General features: G+C 37.5%; 4 long non-coding RNA genes across 21 annotated transcripts; 2 read left to right on the plus strand and 2 right to left on the minus strand.

The window, feature by feature from the left end:
* Positions 1-1041: 1041 nt before the first annotated feature.
* Positions 1042-5880, plus strand: LOC110941847. Of its 18 annotated transcripts, none has more exons than XR_002594476.2 (13): positions 1048-1221; positions 1302-1466; positions 2000-2107; positions 2193-2356; positions 3262-3341; positions 3425-3697; positions 3773-3999; positions 4172-4263; positions 4421-4793; positions 4866-4951; positions 5057-5114; positions 5372-5477; positions 5571-5880. It is a non-coding gene; the product is annotated as an uncharacterized LOC110941847 (long non-coding RNA). The 18 variants fall into 18 exon arrangements; XR_002594472.2 differs by having other exon boundaries at positions 5062-5114; XR_002594478.2 differs by having other exon boundaries at positions 4866-4937.
* A 3376-nt stretch (positions 5881-9256) lies between these two features.
* LOC110941841 lies at positions 9257-10958 on the minus strand. The gene is made up of 3 exons (XR_002594454.2): positions 10815-10958; positions 10232-10298; positions 9257-9430 (listed from the first exon to the last, which is right to left on the minus strand). It is a non-coding gene; the product is annotated as an uncharacterized LOC110941841 (long non-coding RNA).
* A 5120-nt stretch (positions 10959-16078) lies between these two features.
* LOC110941836 lies at positions 16079-17766 on the minus strand. Its single transcript, XR_002594448.2, has 3 exons — positions 17637-17766; positions 17054-17120; positions 16079-16252 (listed from the first exon to the last, which is right to left on the minus strand). It is a non-coding gene; the product is annotated as an uncharacterized LOC110941836 (long non-coding RNA).
* A 4262-nt stretch (positions 17767-22028) lies between these two features.
* LOC118482163 lies at positions 22029-22621 on the plus strand. The gene is made up of 2 exons (XR_004867548.1): positions 22029-22249; positions 22378-22621. It is a non-coding gene; the product is annotated as an uncharacterized LOC118482163 (long non-coding RNA).
* Positions 22622-22789: the final 168 nt, after the last annotated feature.

The raw sequence follows: 22789 nt of genomic DNA on the forward strand, positions 1-22789 counted from the left end.
CCAGAACAATGTGGATTCTAAACGACAAATCTCATAAAAATGAAGTAAATCCAGTGAACTGAAGAACCTAATTCAGCTGATCTATACTCAAACAAACCCTAGGTTTTCATCAATAACACTCGAGTTCGTCAATCGAAAACAACAACAGTTTGCTTCAATTTACGTCACAATCCTTTTTCACATCACATTTCGCATCATATTTCGTCAAACAACACGCAATCGCAAGGATTACAGCTTCAAAACCCTAGCAAATGCATCTGCGTATTTTCGAACAATCTGGAAGCTAAAACTGTAACTACCGTATGAAATTGCATAAACTTACCAGCTCCGGCGATCGTGAAACCGTAACTATGTGTGTTTGATGTTTCTTCTTCTACAGATGAACACAAACTAAACTTCTTCTTCTGATTCGAACAGTTTCTCGAGAAATAAGACTCAAGATATTCACTAATGAAGCTGAAACGATTGATGTGTGAATGTGAATTAAGAACGTAAAGAAGCGTTGCAATCGAATCGTCTGATTAGTGAGAGAAGGAAGAATGAGGTTCATGAAACATTGATGAAGTGTGGAGAGAGGTATAGATACAGAAGCATGTATGTAGATATGGGGATTTGCAGTGCAACAGCGTGGAGGGAGGTTGACGGAAATGCCCTCGTCTTTTTCATTTATGGACAAATGTGTACAACGAAGGTGACAACTGTTTTGCAAGTCAATTTTTTACGACTTAAGTCAGCCATTTTTATATATTTTTTCTCTTCATGTAATTTCTTTTTCTTTTTTCTTAAGTCAGCCATTTTTATATATTTTTTCTCTTCATTTAATTTCTTTTTCTTTTAATATCTCAACTTATTTATGAAAATTTTACGCGCTACATGAAACTATGAAAGAAAGTTTCAACTTAATATATCGGGTCACTATAAATACTGTCCATCGTAAAGGGGAATCTCTATATCTAATAAAAGAACAAGGTTCTGCCACTTGGCACCCCCACATTCAACCAATACACATGTCAAGCCCTCCTTCATTTTACTAACGTGTTCAACACAGAAGGCTCCACGTCTTCAACTTTTGAGAACCCGGTTTTTGGTTTAACTTTTGAAGAAACCCTAAAAGTTCCCCACCGCCGCTACCATTCCTTCTTCTCTCCTCTTCCCTCGCTCAACCATTCTTCTTCTCAATCACTCATCCATGGTTCCTGATCTGAAGCACCCTATTAGCAGGTATGGTTTTATTCTTTTTTTGTTCATTGTTGTTATCTTTTATCAGTTTCTTGAGTTGATTTTGATACTGATTATTGTAGATCTGAACCCCCTTTTGAAGAAACCCTAAAAGTTCCCCACCGCCGCTAACATTCGTTCTTCTCTCCTCTGCACTCGCTCAACCATTCTTCTTATGTTTCTTTGTGATTATTATTTTGCACTCCACATGTTTGATACTTTGTCTCACAGAGGCCTTAACTCTTAAGGTGGTTTTTATGAATTTTGATGGTAATTAGGGTTCTTAATATTTTTGTTTTCTTGATTATTACTTTCCAGCTACTACAGCCACATGCATCAGCATCTCTTAAACTTTGTTTATGTGTTAAGTATATGTTCTTTATGCTTTTTCCTTTGAGTGTAGGTAGATTAAAGATTAATTAGTGTGCTTTAAGATTTGAGGAAGTACAATTGTTCCTCAAAATTAGGAAAAATTGGGTAGTTGCTTTTCATGTTTGTTGGACTATTAATTAGGGTTCTTAATCTTTTTTTGTATAATTCTTTCAAATAAAAATTTTATTTGTGTTTTGTTCTTGTAGATTTGTTCTTTTTTACATTGTTAGAATTGCTTGTAGACAGTGAATTAGTGTAGTTTGATCATGAATATGAACATGAGCATGAATTTATTTGCAATTACAGTTTGTATAAACCAAAGTGGTGTTACAGTCCAATAATTGTTTAGAATGTGTTTGTTAATAATTGATTTTTTACTTGGGGTTTGTTAATATTTGAAAACATACAGCAAAAATAGTGGCTGGGAACCACAAATCGGCGACTGTGGTGACTTGCGGTGGTGGTTCTTGACTTCGACCATGACAATGGAAGACACCGGGTGCAAATCCACGACGAGGTAAGATTGGGTATCTGTAATATTCATTCCGATTTATAGTTGGTAGTTTTGGTCAGATCTAAAGTTTAACCATGGCGGATGTTAGTTTTTTAGACGAATGGAAGCGGTGGTGGTGACTACCGACGGTGGAGATGACCTCCAACCGCTGGACAAGTGATGATTGACGATGATAGTAGCTTGGGTGGTGGTTTTGGAAGGATTGGGTGCTGGTCTACCATGTTTGGATGCAACTGGAGGTTGTTTGGTCAGGTAATTCGGTTCAATATGCGTTTTTACGACGTAATTGCTTTAGTTTTACAGTTTAAATTGAGTAATTTGAATACAATCAACATTGTATGCATCATATTGAACTTTTAATCGGTAAACAAGTTCATTGTATAGTTTCATATTTGTGAGATTTAATCACAACATAATTCATGTGTATAAGAAATTATTCAAGTTCTTCAATCGAGTAAAGAGATTCTTCATATTTACTTCTTTTCCAAACGAATTTAACCAAACCAAGCTATTTAACTTTTGTGTTTTTGGTTTAAATTTAGTTAAATTACTTTTGTTATGTTATATTTGTTGGTAATCAGAGTCACATAAATGGAGAATAAAGTAAACAAGGTTATGGAAATTTTTTTGAATTTTATTGCTTGAAATGGAAAACCTCCTACCTGTTTGCTTACAAAAGGGAAATGCAGAGAATCATAACAACGGAAAAGTTGTAATACATAAAAGATACCCTACCAATAGAGCTTTATACCCTACCAATAGAGGTGTACAAAATATGTGCACATGTTACAAACTAAACCCATTTTGGTGAAATCTGAAAAACATTCTGAACCATTTTACTTTTTAACATAGACTGCAAAAATAGACCCATTTTCGTGAGTCAAACCTTATTTTTGTTGAGTCAAATAACCAGACTTACTTTTGTTTTAATTTTCAGTCAAAACATCTGTTTTGGTGAGTAGTCAAACCTACTTTCTTACGTTGTTTACCAAAACATCTGAAAAACACCTGTTTTGTTTTAATTCAAAATAAACAAAGTTGATTTTGACTTTGTGTGTATATTGTTTTGTTAATTCAAATAGCTTATCTTCTTTGATCGTGTATAGAAATTAATTGTTATGCTTTATTTACTTATCTTAGATTGTTATGATTTACAGGGAGTTACCGAACCAATGCTTTACATAGGGATGCTGTTCAGTATGTTTGCTTGGCATGTAGAAGACCATTACTTATATAGGTATGTATTTCGTAAATTTATTTCATTATATGTTTTTAACTTTATGCTTATAGTCTTATACAATTATACTCCATTTGTTACAGCATTAATTACCATCATTGTGGATCTGAAAAAACCTGGTACGGTGTTCCGGGTCACGCTGCACTAGATTTCGAAAAAGTCGTTCGTTAAAAGGTGTCATGATACTCTGTCAACTGAAGGAGAAGACGGCGCTTTTGATGTTCTCCTAGGAAAAACAACCTTATTTCCTCCTAATATTTTGTCACAACACGGCGTTCCGGGTTACAAGGTTGTCCAAAAGCCCAGGGAATATGTCGTCATGTTCCCCCGCGCATATCATGCAGGATTTAGTCATGGTAGTTATTATTTTCTAAAGTATGATTTACAATGGCTCAAGGATTCTGTATCGTCATACTGCTTTATTTTTATAGGTTTTAATTGCGGTGAGGCTGTGAATTTTGCGATTGGTGACTGGTTCCCGTTGGGATCAATAGCTACACGTCGTTATGCACTTCTTAACAGGACACCTTTGATTCCTCACGAGGAACTTTTGTGTAAAGAAGCTATGCTTATTTCATCAGTTGGTGATTATGGAGATTTAGAATGGCGTTCTGTAGATAATGCATCTAGACTTACCTCATTTGTTACTCAAGCATAGGTTACATCTTTGCCTCGACACGTCTTTATAGAATCATACAAAAAAAATAGGTCTATAGATATAGATTTTTTTAAAACAACCCATAACCCGTGAAGCTCACGGGTATTTAACCTAGATTTTGTTTACACCAGTCACTTTAACATATGTATGTTCTTGTGTTGTTGTATTGTAGGTATTGTTATGTTAATCCAACTCTCCAAGTGATGTGGCTGATTTGCTTGACCAACATATTAAAAAGGGCGAGATCATCGAAAGGATTTGGAGGTACCATCTTTCCTTTTTACGTACTTTTCTCAATTGATTGTTTACTGATTTATATATAATAAACCAAATTGACTATTTATTACACATGTGGGTCGAATTCAATCCCTAAAAGGTTTTGCGTTTTGCATTAGTGCTTAATGTATTTAATCAACTGCAGGGGTGAAATGGGTGTTGCTCATGTTGAGAAAGCGGAGAAGGTAGTTGAACCGACACTTCCGAACGGAAATGATCTGAAGGCGATCACAAGAGACGAGAAGGAAAACACTAGAGGCTGTTGTCAAGGTGCCAATGGATTCTCATGCTGCAAAGTTGATGATTCAGAAGCGAAAAAAGGATGGGAAAAAATCAACCTACAAGTTTGACTTCTTCACTAGAAAGTGGGAGCAACACGAGATTTACACAGCTTCTGTTGTAGTTGGAGCTGTGGCAACTGTAGCTGTGGCATATAGCCTTTATAAAAGAACATGGTGAGTTTTGCAATGAGAAAGTGACCTTCAAGAGGGTGTTCAGGTACAACCCTTTTAAATTTGGTAAGTTCTGGGTCTATGACTTCAAGAGGGTGTTTTATTTCGGGTTTATATTTAATTGCTTCTGGTTTGCAGCGTTCGCCGTTGATGGAACTCTCCATGTTTTGCTTTTAGTGGTGTTGTGCTTGACGGTTAATTCATGTTCAGGTCTTTTATATTTGGTAAAATCGGGGTCTGCCGGGTTTTGAGGGTTTCTTACTTTGTATAGTCTTTAGGTATATTGTGAATTTGTTTATACATTGATGTAAACACATACCTTTTTTAAGTGTAGTTTTTGGTGGAGCATTGGATCGGTTATCAAGCTCCATTTGCTAAAGTTTGAAGGTATACCCTCTTCATTGATCAGTTGAACATACACATATATTAAATTTATATTGTTTATTATTTTATTTTTATATAGATATTTTTAGTGCAATGAATGTGGGAAACTATTATTTTTGAGAGAGAAATTGGTGCTTTAGAAAGAGGGTTTTATTGCACTCCAAATGATTATTCTGATGTAACAACGGTTGTTGATAGGTGTTTGACTCTGGCATCATTACTTAGGGAATTTCTAACTATCTATGTTGTGATGCAAATAGGCATGGCTAACCCACTAATGCTATCCATTCTTGGCTGGATTCAGCATTTGCCTGACCAACATATTAAGCATATTAAAAAGGGCGAGATCATCGAAAGGATTTCGAGGTACCATCTTTCCTTTTTATGTACTTTGCTCAATTGATTGTTTACCGGTTTATATATAATAACCCATGACTTAACGTTAAAAAATGGATGTAGTTTACGAGTTGGAGGAAAATGACAAGATTTAAAACCTTTTGGATCCAGATGCGAAACAACAAACCTTTGGACGAAATTCGCAAAAGTAGTCAAACCTCAGGGACGAAAATGGCATTTTACTCGATAAATTTACGTTGAGTTCATATATATTTACGTTACATCATACCCAAATTTCATCATTTGCAGGCCCAATATTGGCTTTGAAAGTTTTTCACCATATTTGGTAATCTTTTTCATTTTTATTGTAAAAACAAGCTATTCGTTGAATTTATATTTACGCATTTATTTATGCCTAAATTGCATTGAAGTCCCAAGATTTTATTTTACCAAATCTTCATAAATTTATCAACTTTTTAGTAAACATTCTCTTTATCGTTTGTGATTCCGCTTTGCGTCACAAAGTTCAAGCAGTAACGTGCACGATATCACGACTAACAAACCTATAGTGGGTACCCCAAGCAAACTACAGCAGAAGCCCAAATACCGTTCTCAGCGGCTACCATACACCTTACTTTGCATATAACAGTAAGGAAAACATTTGTATCCCATGGTAGTCGTTACAGATTTATGAATCGATAAAATAACTAATTCAGTTATCGTTACCTTGAACCCATGGACTTTCCAGCCAAAATTAGAGGATGGTGTGGGTACTTTGCAGCAGTCATTTTGACAATATCCGAGTGAAAGTCGATTAGTTTTTCGGCTTTGGGAGGAGGTTTTCTTTGAGAAATGTCTACAAGCAGTCATATCATTAGTTATAAACCGCTTAAATAGACAACATTGTAATAAATCAAGAATAAAAAAAGGCCTAAATTAATTTGTCCTTCAAAAAAAACTCACATGGGTAGTCAAAAGTTACAACTTCAACTACATTTAGTGAATCAGCCAACAAATTCTTCCATCTGCATAGTAAATAACAAAACATTTTAGTGCTGAACTTTGCAGCTCAGCCCATTAGGGTTGGCTCAATCTTCCTATACAAAAGAAAGTTAACTCCCATTTCAAGGTTCCTTTTTTTATACTTGTAAATATGTATTACCCGTTTTACATGTAGGTTTTGAGACGATAACCTGTGAATTATGATAACATTTTACTTTATTGTGTGAGTTGACCCGACTCGAAAACAAAAATAAAAAATCACCGAATGAACATGCGACCGAAAAATTACCAAAATGAACATAGACTTTTAGTTCTTACCGATATAAACAGAAGCGACAACTAAAAAGTAGCCTTCGCTTTACATATGGTAACTTTTTTCGGCCTCTAAAAATAAAAGTAAAGTACATGAATGGTCTCTGTGGTTTGCCAAAATTTTGGAATCGGTCCCTAGCGTTTCAAAAGTACATAAATGGTCATTGTGGTTTGCACTTTGTAACGCATTTAGTTCCCAACCAACAAATCTAAAGGTTTTAACATGTCCAAGTTAGGTACTAAATGCGTTACAAAGTGCAAAATACAGAGACCATCCATGTACTTTTGAAAAAAAGCTGGGGACCAAATGTGTTACAAAGTGCAAACCTCATGGACCATCTATGTACTTTTAGAAAGTTAGGGATCAAATCCAAAGTTTTGGTAAATCACAGGGACCATCCGTGTCCTTTCCTCCATAAATAATGTTGGCTTAGGCTGAAATTTAGCTTTGCTCTATAGCCTCTTTTTTTACGGCAGATTTGGATCACTAACACATTCTATAAGTTAATTAACGCTTTTGCTACTGTATCAATCCTCACTAAAGTTGTGCTAATGTTATGTAATTATTGGGTGCGGGAATATTGTGGTGGAATAGAGATTGTTAAGGTAGTCATGCCAGCAGGTTGATGTTAATTGTTTTTTATGTGACTTTTATCATTGTGGGGTGATTTATATTTTGCTTTTTTTTGTTACTGCGTGATTTTACTGGTAGTTCATAGTTTTAAGTAGTGTTTATTGTTGAATTTTGTTATTTGTTTGGTGAACTTTAAGTTTTCGGTTAGTTTCACTAAACCCTATGTTGGTAACTTGAAGTCCAACTTCGCAAAATAGGGTTGAGTAAAGCTTTAGCCATATGGTTTGAAAAGTAAAAGTTAAAAAGTTTTAGTGTGATGAGAGTGTACGGTTAAAGAGAAGAAAAGTACAATAAACTATATTTTTGGTTGTGAGTCTGTAGGAAAGAGAAATAAATAATAAAATTAGTGTTTGTGAGTTAGATCAAGATATAGATATAGAGATGGACGTGATAGGATATTTAAAACTAAAGAAAATTTAGAGAAAAATAAATTTTATATTAAATTATCTAAATGAACATGAAGGCACGAATGTCAATGCTCTTAGATGTTATTTTGATTGTTAAGATATAAAAGATCATATTGAATAATAGGTTATTAATTGTATTTTTTAAACCCGTGTGTCACACGGGATATAGGCTAGTAACAAGATATAGAGCTTGTCAAAATTCTAGCGCATTCACAATCGATTTCTCGATTTCTTAAATTTATGTGAATGAGTTTGTGAATGAAGGAGAAATAAAATGTTACTCTTCGTCTTTAAATACACGGGAACATTGTTCGCCTCTTATAATTTTTTTAATATTTTTGAAAGTGGTTGTAAGTGGATACGAGAGAAATGGAATGATAAAAATAAAAAATATATTATTTAATTAAAAATGAGAGGAAAAAAATAGTGATTTTTAGTGTAATTATATGAATATATGATAAATAATGTATTGTGAATACTCTCAGCTCTTTAACATAACAAAAGTTTAAGTTCAGCTATAATACATATAGTTATTTCTGTATGGTAGTGTTTGGTGTGAGAGAATGAGAGGTGGAATGGAATGGATGATTACGAGGGAATGAAGAAAATGATGTTTGGTTGGTTAATAGAATGGAATCACCAATTCCAAAAGACATTCCATTCCCTCAAAATCATTCCTTCCACCCCCCATGTTTTTTTTCCATTCCATCCCCTCTTGCACCATTCATCAACAACACCACAACCCACCACCTTCGCCAAAACCCACCTCCACCACCACCCACCACCGAGGCCATCGCCGCCACCCGCCACCACCTCACCCCGACAGCCACCGCCGCCGCCACCCACTCGCCACCGTTATCACCCACAACCGTGACCAACCGCCAACGCCACTCGCCGCCACCGCCCACCACCATCGTCGACGCCACCACCACCATGACCACCAACCGCCGTCGCCGCCGCCACCCACCGCCACCTCTGCTGCCACCCACCACCAACAACCACCTTGCCGCCACCACCACTCGTCGTAATCGTCGCACCACCACTCACCGCCACCATCACCACCCATCGTCGCCGTACCACCGCCACCTATAACCACCCACAATTACTACCACTGACCACCACCACTCACCACTTATTTTATTACTTCGTTTTCTTACCTACCGTACAATACACAATAATAATTCATTCCATTCACACATGGTAACCAAACAAGACATGGAATGGTAAGGCTATGTCCATTGGTGACTAAAGTTGGGTTGGTCACCAATAAGACAAAACTTTGAGTAATTAATAAAATCAAAAATGAAATTAAAATTGGCAACCAAGTTGATGGAGCAACCTTGGTTGCAACCCAACCTAATTCCCCTATTGTAAGACCCGTATTAAAATACCCATTTTAACTAGCAAATAAGCTTTACATATACACAAAAAGTAGTCCTTACAAAAACTTTCAAGATTCTTAACCCATTTGATAAAACATTTACATGTTTAAACTACAACAATGTTCCAAGATAAACTACTAGAGTTTACAAAATAACAAAACGAGGTTCAAGTGCGGAAGCGTAAAGTTAGGTGTTCGGTCCAAATCAACTGCTTGATCATCATCCTTCACTTGAGTACCTGAAAAACTAATGTTTTAAACAGGCATTAGTATTATTAACGATGGGAATACACGTATCGGATTAGGATTGGTAACTTATCCCAAATCAAAAGTGAAAAATTCAGCAAAATTGGGCTCCACCGTAATTTACGGTATCACCGTAAATTACGGTGGGTTCTGAGCATTTAGGGTACCTACCGTAAACCAGGAGGTTCCCACCGTAGCATTTTAATGGCCACCGTAAATTACGGTGCCACCGTAATTTACGGTGAGCCCTGCACTTGTTTTCTTGCTTTTTGACCCTGAGCATTCAAGTTCCATTTTTGCAGCAAAGTGACCCCGGACAGGTTTATTACCCACCCAAGGTTAATTACCCAATTTAGGACTAATACCCGTTATCACTTTCGCTATCCCAAAAGGGAAAACTCCCTCATCAATCTATATATGACTATATCCGACTTTCGTATTTACCATCTACACAACTATTCACAATTTTCCATCAAGATTACCACCCCTATATAAGGAATTTAAACTTTACAACTATCATGGCATGTCTAAATTACGACTTACATAAAGGATATATCCAAGCGTTAAGCGATAGTGTCTAATTTCATGTTTAATACGAGACTTGTTTTGACCCGTTTGGTTGCTAAATCAAGCACCATTCAGGGCATGTAAATATCCATGTTTGTCGCTTGTTTTGACCCATTTCGCTTGTTTAGGTCACTAATCATTTTCATGGCATTTGGTAACCTTGATTATCATGTTTCAAAATTTATTACATAAACTAGCAATTTGGTATAATGTATCGAAACAATAAATTTCGTACCTTTAGAGCGCGCCTTTTCCTCGTGATTTCCCCTCGGCTTGTCCGCTAGATGAACCGGACTCTTTGCCTAGAAAAATTCAGTTTTCACAACATGTTTAGAACTCTTTTCATGACCATAATCACATCATTATGGACCATTATCAAATCTGCGTTTTTATCCAAATTTTAACATTTAAGTCCTCACTTAGGCATTTCAACAAACACCTAGCGGGTCAGATTTTCCTACAATCGTTACCAAGTTCATGGCATGGAATTAAATCATCTAATTTCACTTTATTTAACAAGTTTTTACATACATCTTGACATCTATATTTCTGAATCATTTTCACAAATTCAGATTTTGTTAGAACAAGAGTCAATCTCTAGTATTCACCAAGTTTCCCTCAAGTCCATTTGTTCCCCACATGTAAATCCCAAACCTTACAAACATGATGCAAAGTTTTGATAAGAAATCACATAGGGTTTAATCCTAAACACCAAATTACTTCAAGATTCATTCATGCATTACATATCTAGGCTAAATTTCAGTTTTTCAAAGTTAACCTAGAATTGTGATGGATCAAAATGCCAAGATTTTACATACCTCTTTGATCCTTACAACAAGGGGTTTGCTAATTCGTGTTTAGAACTTGATTTGGAACGAGATTGAGGCTTCAATTTGCAGATTTTAGTTGTGAAATCTAGGGTTTTGGAGAACCCCTGTCGCCCCCTGCTCTCTTGATCGACCAGACTCCCTAATTTGGGAGGTTTGGTTAATTTTGTTACTATTAGTAACTTATCTTTGAGTTTTGACAAGTTTAGCCCCTTAATTTATGATTTTCTCTAGTTTTAATTATTTTAACCATAACATGCATTATATCAAGACTTGAAATTTAACTAGGTTAAATTTCTAGTTGGTAAACTCTTGTTTATCTATTCTTTGAACTTTTTAATATACGGTTTTATGTTTTTGGGGTGTTACAAGTCCACCCCCCTTAAAAAGGGTTTCGTCCCCGAAACCGAATTACGTACCAAATAATGTAGGGTAGAGATGCCGCATCTCCTCTTCGGATTCCCAAGTAGTGTCTGACCCTTTTCTGTGGTCCCACTTAACCTTGACTTGATTTATCACTTTGTTCCTCAAGCTTTTCTCTTTACGATCTAAAATCGCAATCGGTTTCACTGCATAGTTGAGACTGTTATCCACCTCGATATCATCGTAGTGGACATGAGCGGTCTCGTCGGCCAAACATTTCCGGAGATGTGATACGTGAAATGTGTTATGAATCCCACTCAACTCTTCGGGTAATTCAAGTCGATAAGCTACCTTACCAACTCGTTCAATGATTCTAAATGGCCCAATGAATCTCGGGCTTAACTTCCCCCTTTTTCTGAATCTGATAATACCCTTCCATGGGGAAACCTTTAGCATGACCATATCGCCAACTTGAAACTCGATTGGCCTATTTCTTTTATCTGCGTATGCCTTTTGTCGGTCTTGAGCCGCTTTCAAATGTGTCCGAACTATGTCGATTTTCGCATTTGTAGCTCGGATTATATCAGTTGGTGCTAGCCCTCGCGGACCCACCTCTCCCCAACATACCGGAGTCCGACACTTTCTGCCATATAATAGCTCATACGGGGCCATTTTAATGCTCGCGTGATAGCTATTGTTATATGCAAATTCGACCAAGGGTAAATGGACATCCCAACTACCCCCAAAGTCAATAATGCAAGCCCGTAGCATATCACCCAATGTTTGTATTGTTCTTTCGCTCTGCCCATCCGTTTGTGGATGGTAAGCAGTGCTAAGGAACAATTTAGTTCCCATCTGTTCTTGGAATTCACGCCAGAATTTCGAAGTAAACCGAGTATCTCTATCTGACACGATGGATATCGGTACCCCGTGCCTTGCTATGATTTCATTGGTGTAAACCTCCGACATTTTCTCAGATGTATAAGTCTCACGAATGGGAATAAAGTGAGCACTTTTAGTTAACCTATCTACGACTACCCAAATAGCATCAAAACCACGACTTGTTTTAGGCAGTTTGGTCAATAGGTCCATCGTGATTTGCTCCCATTTCCAAATCGGAATTTCTAACGGTTGGAGTTTACCATATGGCTTTTGGTGCTCCGCCTTGACTTGTAGGCATGTCAAACACTTTTCCACGTATTTCACAGTGTCCCGCTTCATTCCGGGCCACCAATAGTTTTGCTTTAAGTCGTGATACATTTTGGTCGCTCCCGGGTGAATAGAATAACGGGATTTATGAGCTTCATCAAGTAGAAGCTTCTTAACACCACATGTGTTAGGAACCCAGATTCTATTAAAACGAGTCTTTAGGCCGTGACTGCCCACTTCAAGGTCTTTAACTTGACCAATAATTCTTTCCTTTTTCCAGTTTTCCGCCTTTACGGCTTCATCTTGTGCTTCTCGAATTCGTTCTAGTAAACTTGAAGTCACAACCAGTTGCATTGATCGTACCCGAATCGGGGCATAATCTGTTTTGCGACTCAGCGCATCGGCAACTACATTGGCCTTACCGGGGTGGTAATGTATTTCGCAATCAAAGTCCTTGACGGTTTCTAACCACCGCCTTTGCCGCATGTTTAATTCCTTCTGGTCGAAGAAATATTTCAAGCTTTTATGGTCGGTAAAGATTGTAAACTTTACTCCGTACAAGTAATGTCTCCATATCTTTAAGGCAAACACCACCGCTGCCAATTCTAAGTCGTGAACCGGATATTTATTTTCATGAATCTTCAATTGCCTCGAGGCGTAGGCGATGACCTTGCCTCGTTGCATTAACACGCATCCGAGCCCCAATTGAGAAGCGTCCGAGTAAACCACCATGTCTTCAGTCCCTTCCGGTAAGGTCAGTACCGGAGCGTGGGTCAACTTTTCCTTAAGCGTTTGGAAAGCTTCCTCTTGCTTAATGCCCCACACGAACTTTTCCTCCTTACGAGTTAATTTGGTCAAGGGCAAGGCAATTTTGGAGAAATCCTGTATGAATCTCCGATAATATCCCGCAAGCCCTAAAAAGCTTCGGATTTCCGAGGGATTTCTTGGAGGGTTCCATTTCGTCACAGCTTCTATCTTTGACGGATCTACTAGTACTCCATCAGCACTAATAAAATGCCCAAGAAACTGTACCTCCCGTAACCAGAAAGCACACTTCGTGAATTTTGCATATAGCTTCTCTCGTCTAAGTGTGTCTAATATTTCCCGCAAATGACACACGTGCTCGGCTTCACTCTTTGAATATACCAGAATGTCGTCGATAAATACAATTACCGACTTATCTAGCATGGGTTTGCAAACCCGGTTCATGAGGTCCATGAAAGCCGCGGGCGCATTGGTCAATCCAAAAGGCATTACAAGGAATTCATAATGCCCGTACCTCGTACGGAAAGCCGTTTTGGGTACGTCCTCCTCCTTGACTCTCAATTGGTGATAACCGGATCGGAGATCAATTTTGGAAAACCATCTTGCTCCTTGCAGTTGGTCGAATAAATCGTCAATTCTTGGAAGTGGGTATCGATTCTTCACCGTGAGTTTGTTTAACTCCCGGTAATCGATACACATGCGCATACTACCATCTTTCTTTTTCACGAATAAGACTGGTGCGCCCCACGGAGACACACTCGGTCGGATAAATCCCTTGTCAAGAAATTCCTGAATTTGAGACATCAATTCTTGTAACTCCGACGGTGCAAGCCGGTATGGCGCCTTGGCCACGGGTTTCGCGCCCGGAATCAACTCGATTCCGAACTCTACCTCCCGTTCTGGCGGTATCCCCGGTAGTTCTTCTGGAAACACGTCTTCATAATCTCGCACGACCGGTACATCCCCAATTTTGAGGAGTTCCTTTTCCGTTTCGCTCGCATATACCATAAAGGCCTTGCATCCATGTTTCATGAGTTTGCGAGCTTCTAGCATTGAGCATATCACCGGGTTACCTCCCTTTTCTCCATATATTGTAACTTGCTTTCCGCTAGGAGAAGTTAGTTTTATTTCCTTTCGGAAACAAACCACTTTTGCGTGGTAACGGGATAGCCAATCCATTCCCACTACCACTTGGAATTCTCCCATCGACATCGGGATCAAGTCTATTGCATATTCCTCGTCATCAATATTCATCGTGCAGTTTTTACATACATCACAGACAATAAAGCTTTTATTATTACCTATCTCTACCTCTAAGGGCATAGGTAATTTTGTTAGAACAAATGATGGGTGTCGAATAAACCCATATGAAACAAAGGATTTATTCGCACCAGTATCAAATAACACACGTGCGGGAATTGAATTTATAGTGAATATACCTGAGACCACGTCAGGTTCGACCTTTGCTTCAGCAGCGGTCAATTGAAAGGATCTTGCTTTGGCTTTTGCGGCTTCACCTTTTGAGTCTTGCCCTTCTTTCTTTCCCGCCAATTCTGGGCACTCCGATCTTTTATGACCCGTTCGGTAACAGTTGTAACAAACGGTCACTTTTTCCGGGCATGATATAGCCATATGTCCCGTTTTTCGACATATAGGACAAGGCTTATCTTTGAAGCGACATTCACCCTTATGATTCTTGCCGCAGATTTTACAACTTGGTGTACCGCCCTTTGCATCTGATTTCTTTGACGTTTCATTCGTTCTTGCTTTCTTGGTAGGGCTTGGATTTATATCATGTGCCCTTCGTTCACCCCGCTCTATACTCTTCTTCAACTCAATCTCCCTTTCCCGAGCAGCATTGACAATCTCGGTAAGGGTCTCATACTTTGAAGGGGTTATGAACTCCCTGTATTCTGCGCTCAGCATGTTATGGTAGTAATAAAATTTTTGTTCTTCGTTCGTGATCAGATCGTCACAGAACTTCATTTTGTCCATAAACACCCCTGTGATCTTGTCTATGGATTCACCCTTGTGTCTGAGTTGCATGAACTCTTCCTTGATCTTGTTTATAACCGCTTTGGGGCTATGGTGTTTAAGAAACGGCGTCTTAAACTCCTCCCACGTCATGGCCTTAGCCGCTTCGTTTCCAATCTCTTTCTTCTTATTATCCCACCAATCCTTCGCTTGACCTCTTAACTGACCCGTACCATAAGCTACGTAGTCATTTTCATCACAATGTGTTCTCTCGAACACTCCCTCGATATCGCCTATCCATCGCTGACACACGATTGGATCAACTTCCCCATTATAGATAGGCGGTTTACAAGCTATGAATTCCTTGTATGAACAAGGTTTTCGTTCCCCGGATTTCTCCCTTGCTAGATTTGAATTATCTTCTAGCTTCTTGATTCTTTCTTCTACCACTGATAAAACCGTATTTTGGATTTTATCAATGAAGTTCGACAAGCTGTTTTCGATCGCCTTTCCAACTTCTTCGGCAATCACTATTTTCATCTGTTCGGTGACTCTTGGCACCGCATCTCCGTCACCTCCGCTTGCCATCTTTGATACTGAAATGTTTACATATATTGTTAAACATTTCATTTGTAATACATGTTTTACTTGTTTTGATTTGATCAAGTTCGCAACTTGACTCAATCATTCTTGTCTCATGCTTTTCTCGTGTTTGAGTGTGCTTACACACTCTTGATTCTATTATTCTTGTTTCATGCTTTTCTTGTGTTTGAGTGTGTTTATACACTCTCTTCCATGTATATTCATTCGTGAATTATTTCTATACTTCTAAATTTTTACTTAAGCAATAACTCTTACCGGATGTTGATCAAGCTTGAACCGAACACTTATTGGCAACCTTAAGCTCTGATTACCAACTTGTAAGACCCGTATTAAAATACCCATTTTAACTAGCAAATAAGCTTTACATATACACAAAAAGTAGTCCTTACAAAAACTTTCAAGATTCTTAACCCATTTGATAAAACATTTACATGTTTAAACTACAACAATGTTCCAAGATAAACTACTAGAGTTTACAAAATAACAAAACGAGGTTCAAGTGCGGAAGCGTAAAGTTAGGTGTTCGGTCCAAATCAACTGCTTGATCATCATCCTTCACTTGAGTACCTGAAAAACTAATGTTTTAAACAGGCATTAGTATTATTAACGATGGGAATACACGTATCGGATTAGGATTGGTAACTTATCCCAAATCAAAAGTGAAAAATTCAGCAAAATTGGGCTCCACCGTAATTTACGGTATCACCGTAAATTACGGTGGGTTCTGAGCATTTAGGGTACCTACCGTAAACCAGGAGGTTCCCACCGTAGCATTTTAATGGCCACCGTAAATTACGGTGCCACCGTAATTTACGGTGAGCCCTGCACTTGTTTTCTTGCTTTTTGACCCTGAGCATTCAAGTTCCATTTTTGCAGCAAAGTGACCCCGGACAGGTTTATTACCCACCCAAGGTTAATTACCCAATTTAGGACTAATACCCGTTATCACTTTCGCTATCCCAAAAGGGAAAACTCCCTCATCAATCTATATATGACTATATCCGACTTTCGTATTTACCATCTACACAACTATTCACAATTTTCCATCAAGATTACCACCCCTATATAAGGAATTTAAACTTTACAACTATCATGGCATGTCTAAATTACGACTTACATAAAGGATATATCCAAGCGTTAAGCGATAGTGTCTAATTTCATGTTTAATACGAGACTTGTTTTGACCCGTTTGGTTGCTAAATCAAGCACCATTCAGGGCATGTAAATATCCATGTTTGTCGCTTGTTTTGACCCATTTCGCTTGTTTAGGTCACTAATCATTTTCATGGCATTTGGTAACCTTGATTATCATGTTTCAAAATTTATTACATAAACTAGCAATTTGGTATAATGTATCGAAACAATAAATTTCGTACCTTTAGAGCGCGCCTTTTCCTCGTGATTTCCCCTCGGCTTGTCCGCTAGATGAACCGGACTCTTTGCCTAGAAAAATTCAGTTTTCACAACATGTTTAGAACTCTTTTCATGACCATAATCACATCATTATGGACCATTATCAAATCTGCGTTTTTATCCAAATTTTAACATTTAAGTCCTCACTTAGGCATTTCAACAAACACCTAGCGGGTCAGATTTTCCTATAATCGTTACCAAGTTCATGGCATGGAATTAAATCATCTAATTTCACTTTATTTAACAAGTTTTTACATACATCTTGACATCTATATTTCTGAATCATTTTCACAAATTCAGATTTTGTTAGAACAAGAGTCAATCTCTAGTATTCACCAAGTTTCCCTCAAGTCCATTTGTTCCCCACATGTAAATCCCAAACCTTACAAACATGATGCAAAGTTTTGATAAGAAATCACATAGGGTTTAATCCTAAACACCAAATTACTTCAAGATTCATTCATGCATTACATATCTAGGCTAAATTTCAGTTTTTCAAAGTTAACCTAGAATTGTGATGGATCAAAATGCCAAGATTTTACATACCTCTTTGATCCTTACAACAAGGGGTTTGCTAATTCGTGTTTAGAACTTGATTTGGAACGAGATTGAGGCTTCAATTTGCAGATTTTAGTTGTGAAATCTAGGGTTTTGGAGAACCCCTGTCGCCCCCTGCTTTCTTGATCGACCAGACTCCCTAATTTGGGAGGTTTGGTTAATTTTGTTACTATTAGTAACTTATCTTTGAGTTTTGACAAGTTTAGCCCCTTAATTTATGATTTTCTCTAGTTTTAATTATTTTAACCATAACATGCATTATATCAAGACTTGAAATTTAACTAGGTTAAATTTCTAGTTGGTAAACTCTTGTTTATCTATTCTTTGAACTTTTTAATATACGGTTTTATGTTTTTGGGGTGTTACACCTATTAGTTTAATTACTCAAATAACTTATAATATTCAGACATTTATAAAAAACTAAATACATGGTATTTCTTTTTTTTTTTTTTTGTGAACATCCTGATATAAATTTTATTAGAAACCGAGTTCGTTAAAAAAACATATTTTTTAGGTTGGGATGGGTTGTGAATGTGTGTTAAAAATTGAGTAAGGTTGGGTTGTGTAGATAGAAGAGAGAGATATTAATTTTTTAATAAAAAGTTGGGTTGGGTTTGGTCACCAATGGAGATAGTCTAATGGTCCATTGCATTCCATCGTTCATTCCATTACCTCGTCCATTCCATTCCTTCGTCCATTCCATTACCCCATACCAAACAGACCCTATGTGTTTGTAATTGTAACTTTATCATATGTAACATATATTTTCTTTTTATCATTATTATTTATGTAATAATATCTATTTGCAATTTATATTTATTAAAATAACAGGTTTGTTTACATTCCTGAGCCTAGTAAAGCCCGGGTTTATACTCGTGAAGCTTAAATTCATGAGTAAATTACAAAGTTCGTCCTTTATGTATGTCATATATTACAAAGTATGTCCTTTATCTTTAATAAGCTAAGAAAACATACTCAATGTTTGCAAACACTTACATGTTACGTCCTTTAGTCCTAACACAGCTAGTTTTTAAGGTTAAATTTGACTAAGTCAACCCCACATAAGGGTATTTTGGTCAGTTTATCCAAAATGTTAAAATAAATCATTATAAAAAACAATAAATAAAACAATTTTAAAATTATATATTATATATATACACAGACAAAACACATATATATATAAACACCTTCTTCTCTCTCTGACTACCCTACCACAACCACCACACACCACCCACCTACTGGTCTTCTTCTCCGGTGAAACACCACCGCCCAACTCCGGCGACCAAGAACTCCCACACTCACCCCTCCTCTCTCTCTTTCTCTCTCTCGGATCGGAACCCTAGCCGCCGTCTTCGCAGACCAAATAAAGGGGCAGATGGTGTGTGGCTGTGGTGGCAGGTGTGAGAGAGAGGGAGACGACGGCAGCGGCGAGCACGGCGGCGGTGGTGCGACGGTAAACAAAGGCCCCTGTTCTTGTTCATCTCAGATTCTTTTGGATCCGATGTCACCGGAGTCCGGTCGGACCAGGTAGCCGAGAAGGGGGGTGTTTGCAGGTGGGAGTTGTCGGAGGAGGGGTTTAGATGAGGGTGTGTAGCCAGAGAAATCAGCACCGCCGGCAGCCGAAGAAAAACCGGCTCCGGCCAGTCAGTCGTCGGTTGGCTGTAATCGAGACAGAGAGGAGATCGAAGCTGTATGGTCTGCATATGTGTTTTGAATGTATGAATCTAAGGGGTAATTATGCGCCTTTTACAGTTTCGATTGCATTTTTCATTTGATGATGATTATTAATTATGTTGTTTTGTTTGCAATCTGCACTCTGTTTTCATTTGAATGTATGAATCTCCGGCCAGTCAGTCGTCGGCTGCTTGATTTTCTGTCCGTTGGTGGGGGGTTTTGCAGAAGTGGAGGTGCGGTGGTGGAGGTTCGGTGGTGATGATGGAAGTACGGTGGTTGATGGTGGTGGAGGTGCGGTGGTGATAGTGCAGGTGTGGTGGCAGGTGGGTGGTGGTGTTGGTGATTGCAGGTGTGGTGTGATGGCAAGTGGGTGTTGGTGGATGGTGTTGGTGTTGGTGTTTTTATATATTTTTAATAAATTAATAAAATTACCAAAATACCCTTATGTGGGATACCCTTGGTCTGATTTAACCATGAAAAATAACAGAGTTAGGGCTAAAAGACATAATGTGTAAGGGTTTGCAAACATCGAGTATGTTTTCTGAGCTTATTAAAGATAAAGGACATACTTTGTAATAAATGACATACATAAAGGACGAACTTTCTAATTTACTCTAAATTCATAAAGTAGGAATTCTCTTGTCTGAGCATAGATTAATTCAATTTGGCTATGAGCTAAAATCTAGTGTTGGTCGAACCGGAAAACAGACACGTACATGGTCCAACAAGCCGGCTACCACTCAGACCGGCTACCAATCTATTATCTATATTAAAACAAAACAATTTTGGCCACTTGGCATAATTTTAATCCCCTAATTGCCACCTGGCAAGTTAATACTCCTCTCAATATTGATTTGAGCGGCAATTGTTGTACTATCTTTTCCCTCACACGCTCTGTCTTTCATCCGCTCCCCTTCAAACCCTAAATCTTATCCCGTCACGTTTTCTTTTCCTCAGAAACCATGTTGCTTTCTTTCTCCTTTTCTTTTCCTGTCTCATCTATCGGAACAACGATCTCACCCGTTACCGTCTTTCTCCATCTCTTTACCAAAACCCTACCTCTGAATCTAAAGGAATCAAGCAACATCAGGTATGTTAATCTATAATCCGTTGATGATTACATTGTAATGTATGTTAATTTTCTTATGGTCCATATAAGTTCGTATTCTAGGGTTTTGAAACAGTCGCACTAAATCCTCTACAGGTACTGTAAGCAACTGTTGGTATTTAATAAGTTATTTACATAAGAATAACAAACAAATATGAGATATGATAATAAATTAGTTTTACTCTTGATATGTTGTTTGAGACTATTTTTTGGTAATACACAATTCCGGCAAGTATCCGGTCAAGTTACGACCAAGGTCCGATGAACTAAAGTCTACCTTCATGTCTTGGATAATAATCCGGGTATAATTTTGGTAGATCGGGTATGGAGCTCATGGGATGCCTCCGCAAGACGGTATGGAAGGGATAACACACAATCACAGATTTGTTGATTCATACTCGAATTTCACAGATTTGTTGATTGATTTGCAGGTGAATGAGTCTCTGGAGACGGTGGAGTGGCAGCATAGACGACGCCGAACCGGCCTCTGCTCGGTGAGTTTATAGTCGTTGTGTAGAAGCTCCTTCAACCTTCATGTTGTTGTTAGGGTTAGGGTTAATTGTAACTGTTTGTTGAAGACAGTAAGTTTGTAACGGGTTGTTATTTTAATATTGTTTCTTTTGGTTTCTGCACACCAGGTGTTCGATGAAATGTTTGAGTTTTAATTATGTGATGTGTTTTGTTTTACAAGGGTTTATCAACGTTCATTTTCTGTACCTAGCATATACTTTGGTTGCTAAAGTTATAAAGGCATGGATATCACCTCACTAGAAAAGTGTTATGAGCGTGGTACTAGGAGTTCCATGTGTATGTGTGTGTCGATCTGTTAGACCCGATAGAAGATAAATGGGATTTCTTCTTATTGTAGGTATGTGTGAAGATTGAGAAATCCTAATTTTAGTTTTGTCCACTTCTTGATTGATGTTGTTTTAGTTGTCATCCTTGATCTGTTGTAATATGTTTTCTATGTGTTTGTAAAGATTGATAATTTATAATCATTGTTTTATTTTGCAGTATGATTCAGAATTTGATTGTCATTTTTTCTGTAGAATAAAGGTACCAGTTTTATGCTTTTTTATGGAAAGCATACTTGAGATGGTATTGTTCACACCATTGCATTCGTTAATAATTTATACAGTTGCAACAATCCATGTGGAGCCTCAAAGAGCAGTGCAATTTTTGGTTCAACTTAAGAGGGTTAGTTCTATTATTATTCAAGCAATCATGCATCATAAATAATATCATCCAAATGATCTAAATATAAGAAATGTTATAATTTAATCTAACATATGCATATCTAATATATCTGTTGAATTTGTAAATAAACAAAAAGCATGTTTTAGGAAAATATATATGGAGGGAGTTCTTAAATATTTAGTGGGCCCGCATGCTTTTTAAAAAATTTCAGAAACCGTATATTTAAAAAAAATGTACTTTAGTTTTGGTCAATGGATCAAGAGGTCCAGAATCATGGAACTCGGTACCTACTAAATCTAACAGTTATGCTTGGTTTGCAGACATGTACTTTAGGGTTAAGAAGAAGAAGGTTGCTCAAAAATAAAGCAAGAGAAACAACTAAACTAGCATGGTAAGATTTATTTGCAACAACTTTCAGTATAAGCCAATTAAATTCTGTCCAAATTTGTGATGCACTCTGCAGATTCTATGATCACATATTCTCATCGACAAGTCGATTTTGTTGGCTGCGGCACAAAAAGAAGGCCTTACACGGTGTGCCCCAAATGCAGTCAATCTATACCTGAAGTTGCACTGAATGGTTTTGCTCGCGTAGCGGGCAGCAGGGGAAAGCAAACATAATGTAAGTGACGCGCTTTTTAATCCCAATTCCACGCTTCTAAATTTGTTAATCCTAATTCCAAGCCAAAAAAAAAATCCTACACAAACATACAATACAAATATTGACACCAGACATATGTTCACTCACAGATTAAGATCCACCATCGAAAAGACCAGGTAAAGGCGGGCTGGTGGAGTAAAGCTCGATTTGCTAGAGACGTGTAACCAAATATAAATTATAGCTACGTTATTGTGGTAAATTAGAGCTATCTAACCAAATATTTTAGCTATTACATTATTTGTCTCATTGTAGTTTACTAATTTATTATTACTTCAACGGTTATTTAATTCAAACGATTACTTCAATAAATTAAACTTATTCATTTGTGTTTTAGTCCACCCGCGAACCTCGCGGGATCTTAAACTAGTCCTTCATATACTCTATCTATGTAATAGACTCAACACTTTGTTTATTTAATCCTTCATATACTCTATAAATATTGTAAATCGAGGAAAGAAATTAAGCAACTTATTGTAAAAGTACTTTATATTCAAACTGGGG

Source organism: Helianthus annuus, chromosome 1 (assembly GCF_002127325.2).
Source record: "Helianthus annuus cultivar XRQ/B chromosome 1, HanXRQr2.0-SUNRISE, whole genome shotgun sequence".
Taxonomy (NCBI): domain Eukaryota; kingdom Viridiplantae; phylum Streptophyta; class Magnoliopsida; order Asterales; family Asteraceae; genus Helianthus; species Helianthus annuus.